This window comes from Chanodichthys erythropterus, chromosome 2 (assembly GCF_024489055.1).
Source record: "Chanodichthys erythropterus isolate Z2021 chromosome 2, ASM2448905v1, whole genome shotgun sequence".
NCBI classification, from domain to species: Eukaryota; Metazoa; Chordata; class Actinopteri; order Cypriniformes; family Xenocyprididae; genus Chanodichthys; species Chanodichthys erythropterus.
In genome coordinates this window covers 17,993,899-18,000,876 of record NC_090222.1, presented here as the reverse complement: position 1 = coordinate 18,000,876, position 6,978 = coordinate 17,993,899, and positions in this window count along the sequence as shown.

The window sequence follows — 6,978 nt, the reverse complement described above, 5'->3', positions numbered from 1 at the left end:
TGAAAAAACAACGTAATTTCCTCATTAGTTTCACATTGAATGTTACCACGACAAACCATCGCATGTTCCCTTCTCTAACGGACTTGGGATTGAGTTGTTCACTTTCGTTCACGCCTCTATAAATGGCGTCCCCTTTAAACAAGGGTGCAAAAACGTCGTTTGGAATTCGCTTTAAGTAATTCATGCTAGTCGGGTTTCCGACATTTAAACCTAGGATTAACGTTCATATTTACATATTTATGAGGCAAACAACAACAAATTCGTCTTAGTAGTGCATGGCATTCGGGTTTCCGACATTTATCTAGGATAACATTACATATTTATGAGGTCAACAACAGTGATTGGGCGAATGCAGCTCATGACTTACCTGTTAATCTCTGGAAGGTTCGCCTCGTAAATCTGCTCTGGCTGTCAACTCAAACAATTAAGAGAGGCAGACACAAATAATATAGTGTCTACACTCCCGTTTAAGGCATTTTAACCGTTTTCTAAGATATGGACACTAATCACAGTGCATGTAAGTGCATGGATATTTAATGAGGTAAGCACCCAAGGCGGTTTATGATTAGCTGACTGTAGCTAACCGTCCATGACGCCATTCACACAACGATTTTTGCTGTTAAAAGCGCGAGAGGGAGGGTAGTGAAATGATAAAAAAAGTCTATATAGAGATTTTTTTTTTTTAGTTGAACTTAACTGTGTTTAACTAGTTTTTAGAGACGCTGCAAAAGACAATGGTCAAACACGAACATCTAGCGCGTTTACATAGAAAAACAACCTGTTTGAATGGCCCTTCGCATTGTATTAGTTTACTACGCAAAAGATGTGCTAATGTAATAACCCAGGGTTGAAAGTGGTATTAAAAACGTCGCCCAGGGTTAAGTGTATTTGGTGTACATTTACTGTAGACAGAGCTATCTCTTATGTTGTGACGGAGAAAGGACACTTCACAGTGTTTGTTGAGTTCTCACCCAGTGACGTTAGAAAATAAACACTCACTGTTCTTGACTAAATGAAGCGCTGGATGGAAGTGGCGTCAAGCCCATCCTTGCTTCATTTGTTTAGATTTGCATGTTTTTGAGGATATGAAAAAAAATTCCCAAGACGTGTACCTACGTCATATCAAGTCTTTAATCCACACTTATTGTAAAACACTGTTGTCTTTTCCGCGTTTTATCTTGACAACGTGCCAGATCTCCGTCCCTTCCGGTCAATTGTTTCATTATGCAGTTTTTACGGTAAGAATGTGATCCCGTGAGAGCCGTTTACATCATTCCGGATTTTAAATTTGTCCTGCCAGCGGCACCAGCCCTCGTTTGTTTTAAACCCCATCATCCGCGCCATGTCATCGTCTCAAGTCGGTGGCAGATTTGCATGAGTCATGATTCAGCCTCCCTGTGGTGGAAATTTAATCAATTAAGTTACTATACGACTTCTGATTAGCAAATCTGTGTGGTTTATGAGCGAGACTGTCCAGGGGCTATTTTGAACTTGTCATCCATTCATCATGGAATAATTTATGATTATTATTTGGGTTAAAGCAGTAAAGATGTTTTTCAGGCATACTGGTCATACAGCTATGGGTCAGTGATGCCAGTGTTGATGTGAACAGTCAGCCTCCCCATCCTCTTTCTGTGTCACTGTCTGCCCGGTCCTTAAAAGTGTGTCTGTATTGCTCACATGGCCGGCCATAAAAACACACACACATGCACTCTGAGCGTAGATCTACACCCATTCCTCCAGGTGCAGCTCCCCGCACCTGTTGAAGTTCCTCTCTGTAATTAGGACAACACAATTATTTTTTGGAGGCAGAGGGGGAAGGAGGGGTGACGGGGTAGACAATGGAGCACTTATTCTTGCTTTGCTTTCTTTTTCTACATCTCTCAAGTAATGATAGATTCTTCCCTCTTCAAAGGAACACAGGTTTCCTACAAAACCGCTGAGTCAGGAAAGAGAGAAAGGGAGGGTCTCTGTATGTGTCGGGATGTGTGTGTTCATGGGCTAACTGTGTTTTTGAGCGTGTGCGACACATCTCCTGCATATAGAATATTGTATGATGCTCAAGTTTTCAAAATTCTGACGCAAGCAAGTTTATAGTCTGACAGTCTTAATCCCGTTCTTATTGAGATCTGCCTTCATTACACAACATGGGGCTTTCCAGGCTGCGACCCAAATAACCTGAAACTTAAGGCCACTGGCTGCTCCTCAGCTGATGTACCTTATCTGTTGTTCAAGGATAAGAAAACATGGGCCTGAAATACTATAAACAAAATATACAAAACTGAAATGAAACAAAAAGTTTTTAAAGTAAAGTGGAATCACGCTGTTTTTAGATGCTTTACTGACACTGCAGAAAAGACCAACTGGCATGAATGTTTAGTTCAGGTTGTATGATGGTCCAGTTGTATGCTGATTTGGTGCTGATCTGGTGGATTAGTATAGCCATGCTTTTCAGAAAAATATTTTATATTTACTACTATTTTCTGTTGTATTGTAGAAATACAACACTGTTAATGCATTATTCAGAGGTGTTCTTCCACCCTGGTCCAGAAAGGTTAGTTTATTAAACATAAAATATATAAACTAAATAAAAATTGAATATCTATCCATCCATCTGTGAGGCCTATAAACCTTCAAAATTTGAATTTTTATACTTTAAACTGCCTTTGCCCAGCTATGCTTTTTTAGTTAGAGTTAGTTAATTGACAGTTGAACAGTTAATTGAATTTCACTTCATTTTGATTCTATTTCCTAAATTCAAATTCTACATCCTCTTTGATGCTCACATTTTAATTAAATTTCAATTATTTTGTCAAATCAACTTAAATAATTAATGTGGTTCAGATAACATACCATTTTGAGTTTCTGTTGGTTAAACCAATCGCCACCTTTTTATTAACTTAAATTTTTAATTTCAATGAACTCAACCAGGTAACTTACTTTTTTAAGTTAAACCAACAATTCTTTTTTACAGTGTGGAGTTTATAATATATAAAAAATATAAAAATTAAAATATAAAAAATTAAAATACATTTCAGATTTTAATTCTGAAATATCCAATCTGATTAATTTATCAAGAACTTTAAGAGTTAAAAATAAATAAATAAAAATCGTCATTATGCTAGCCCCAAAAGATGGTGAATAGTATAAATGGAGACGTGTGTGCGCAGTAGATGTGTCTGCAGCCAGTGCGGTCAGTGAGGTTGAGCTGCCCTGAGTTTCCTACCCTGCTCTGACAAAGTCTGTGTGTGTGTGTTTGTGTGTGAGAGAGAGAGAGTTAGAGAGAGAAAATCTATCCTTGCATATTTGCGTGTGTATTTCTATCCGTGAATGGAGAGGGAGTGAACACGTGTCAATGTTCATTTACATTCTTACAGAAGCGAATCCTTGATGTGTAAAAGAGAAATATGAAATGGACTGTGTGTGTGTGTGTGTGCGTGCATGGGAAAGAGAGACTGTGTGTAGGTTTGAGGTTAGACGCGGGATGAGTGAAACACCCAAGCTCTCCTCCGGGACCGATTCACTTTCTCCTGCTGCCAGGCGGATTACGTCATCGCTGCCCACCATATTAGAAGAGCCCTGTGATGTCATACTGAGAGGTTATCCACCGGTGACGCTCCCGTTCTGTCTGTCTCTAAACATCAACTGCTCAGATGTCCCTTTTACCTCTCCCTACATCTCTCATCCAGCTTCTCTCACTCCACCCTAACCTTTGCTCTGCATTTCTCTCCCCACCTTTCCTTGCCCCTCCCTTTTATATTTGCTCTCTTTCAGGTTTGCCTTCCCTGGGAGTCTCCGCTCTGGTCTCGGGTTTAGGGGTCTCGTCCAAAACGCACACCACACCTCGACTCCGGGCTCAAGCCCTTTGGCCATCCCACCTCTTCTGTCCTCCACGCTCCTCTCATCCCCTCGTCTCTCTCCTCTCTTCTGGGTCTGGGCAGCGGCGGTGGGGTCAGCGGTGCTGCGGGTTGGGGCTGTGTTCCGACAGACCTGCTTTTTCTGTCGTGCTTTTGTTCCGTTCTGCGTCATCGTGTTGACTGAGCGGACCCCACACTTACCGGGCAGTTGCGCGCCCGGCCTCGGCCTAACACTGAGCCATGTTAGCGGCTGTAATCTGATGGCAGTGTTTATTTTATGTAGGCTCTCTTTGAAGGCGCTGAGAAAGTCTTTGGCCTTTTTGTCCCAACGCTTTGGCTGCCCGCGCAGAGGTGCTTGCAGTGGTAATAGTCAGGAAGAATAATATTTGCATTCGTATTCACTCAAAACATGGTTTTTTCCATATTAGTGTCAGAGAGGGGAGAAAGGGGACAGAAGGGGAGCTCTCACTCTTTCTTTATTTCTCTCTCTCTCACGCTCTCTTTTCAGAGAGTGTGGGGATCTCTGGGCCCTGGCTGTGGTGGCAAGCCTGCGTCTACTCCATCAAGTCTTATTACGCCTCCACAATCCCATAATAGGTACTTAACCTCTTCACTGTGTTTGAAGCTCATGGCATCACTCACTGTCTGAGAACAGGCGCTTGGCCTCTCTCTCTCTTTTTGCTTCTCTTACTCTCTCTTTCAATTCAATTCAGTGAGCTTTAATGGCATGACCAATCAAGGCAAGCAGACACTGTTTGCATCCAAGTTGTGAATTTAATTTCTGGATATAGAAATGTAGGAAAAACAATATGTGAATTGAGCAGTGTTTTCATCACATGGGAAATTGCTGCAAAATAGAAATGGGTGTTGTAGCCATGCACTGGGGAAGCCACTATTAAATTAAATCTGATAAATTACTTGTGGTTTAAAGTGGTTGGCAAACTTTTTTTTTGCTAGTGACACATTTTTTGCTAGTGATTGGCTGCAGATGCCTTGTATCTGGGAGCAACAGTGTATCAGACAAAAACCTTGAAAAGGCATTGGTGCCAGCGTTTCGTGAGATTTTAAGGCTTGTTCCCAGAGAATAAGTTAGGAACTGTTAGGAAAAAAAGGATGCCACATTGTTTGATGGAAATGAAAATTATTAACAGAATAAACCTGAATTCAAAGACACCCTGAAAATCAATGTGAAAAAATGATGCAGCAGGCTAGTCCATTTTGCCCCACGTGCTTGTAAGCATGCCTGACAACGTTGGAACATGCTCCTAATGAGACGATGGATTGTGTCCTGGGGTTTTTCCTTCCAGATCTGGACCAGGGCATCACTGAGCTCCTGGAGAGTCTGAAGCGCAACCTGGTGGCATCAGATGGACTGAAACATAATGTCCCAGAGGTGTTCTATTGGATTTAGGTCAGGCAAGCGTGGGGGTCATTCAGTGATATCAATTCCTTCATCCTCCAGGAACTGCCTGCATACTCGCCACATGAGGCCGGGCATTGTCGTGCACCAGGAGTAACCCAGGACCCACTGCACCAGTCCAAGGATTTCATCCCGATACCTAATGGCAGACAGGGTGCCATTGTTTAACCTGAAGAGGTCTGTGCATCCCTCCGTGGATACGCCTCCCCAGACATCACTGACTTACCACCAAACTGGTCATGCTGAACAATGTTACAGGCAGCATAAGGTTCTCCACAGCTTCTCCAGACCCTTTCACGTCTGTCACATGTGCTCAGGATGAATTTGCTCTCATCTGAAAAGCGGACCTGCCAATTCTGGTGTTTAATGGCAAATGCCGGGCAGTGAGCACAGGGCACACTAGAGGATGTCAGGCCTTCAGGCTACCCTCATGAAGTCTGTTTCTGAGTATTTGGTCAGAGACATTCACACCGGTGGCCTGCTGGAGGTCATTTTGTAGGGCTCTGCAAGTGCTAATCCTGTTCTTCCTTGCACAAAGGAGCAGATACCGGTCCTGCTGATGGGAAAAGGACCTTCTACGGCCTTGTCCAGCTCTCCTAGAGTAACTGCCTGTCTCCTGAAATCTCCTCCATGCTCTTGAGACTGTGCTGGGAGACACAGCAAACCTTCTGGCAATGGCACATATTGATGTGCCATTCTGGAGGAGTTGGACTGCCTGTGCACCCTCTATAGGGTCCAGGTATTGCCTGCTACCAGCTACCAGTAGTGACACTGACCCTAGCCAAATGCATAACTAGTGAAAAACAGTCAGAAAGGATGAGTAGAGGAAAAAAATCTCAGTGGCCTCCACCTGTAAAACCATTCCTGTTTTAGGGGTCGTCTCATTGTTGCCCATCTAGTGCACCTGTTGTTAATTTCATTAACACTAAAGCAGCTGAAACTGATTAACGGCCCCCTCTGCTACTTAACTGACCAGATCAATATCCCAGGAGTTTAACTGCCTTCATGCTATTCTCTGATTAAAAAGTGTTTATATATATATATTTTTATATATATATATATATATATATATATATATATATATATATATATATATATATATATATATATAAATAAGATCCCATTTCCCTTCAGAGCACTCTCCAAAGCCACGCCTCCTTCAAAACACATGAAATTCTGTAAAGCGTCACAAGAGACGACGTTAAATTATCTCATGTCTCAAAGCACAGAACACTGCAATAATAACGAATGTAAACAACTTACTTGTACCACCTGACTGCTGCAGATTCATTTCAATGTTGATAGTGTTGGCATAGAAACACATAAATCCTAGTTTGAGGAAAGTCACTGGTTGCCATATCGTAATTACGGTTACTAAATGGCGTGCATGCAGCATAAGCACGTTGTTTTGGTTCAGTAGGAACTGTAAAAGGTGGCTGCTGCTGTTTTTCATGACGTGTGATGTCTGCGTGAACAGGGTGTGCGGAGGTATGGAAATACATGTTGACAGGAAGGTAGGACATCGTATCATTATATTCGGATCGAATGCAGTGATTGGACAAACTTTTTTTTTTTTTGGTCCTGAGACTTCCACAGAAGACATAATGTAACACGGTTCGTAAATGTGGGAAGAAGGAAGCGGGAACCAGCGAACGTTCAAACAATAATCTTTAATAAAATAAACAAAGAACAAAAAGAAAG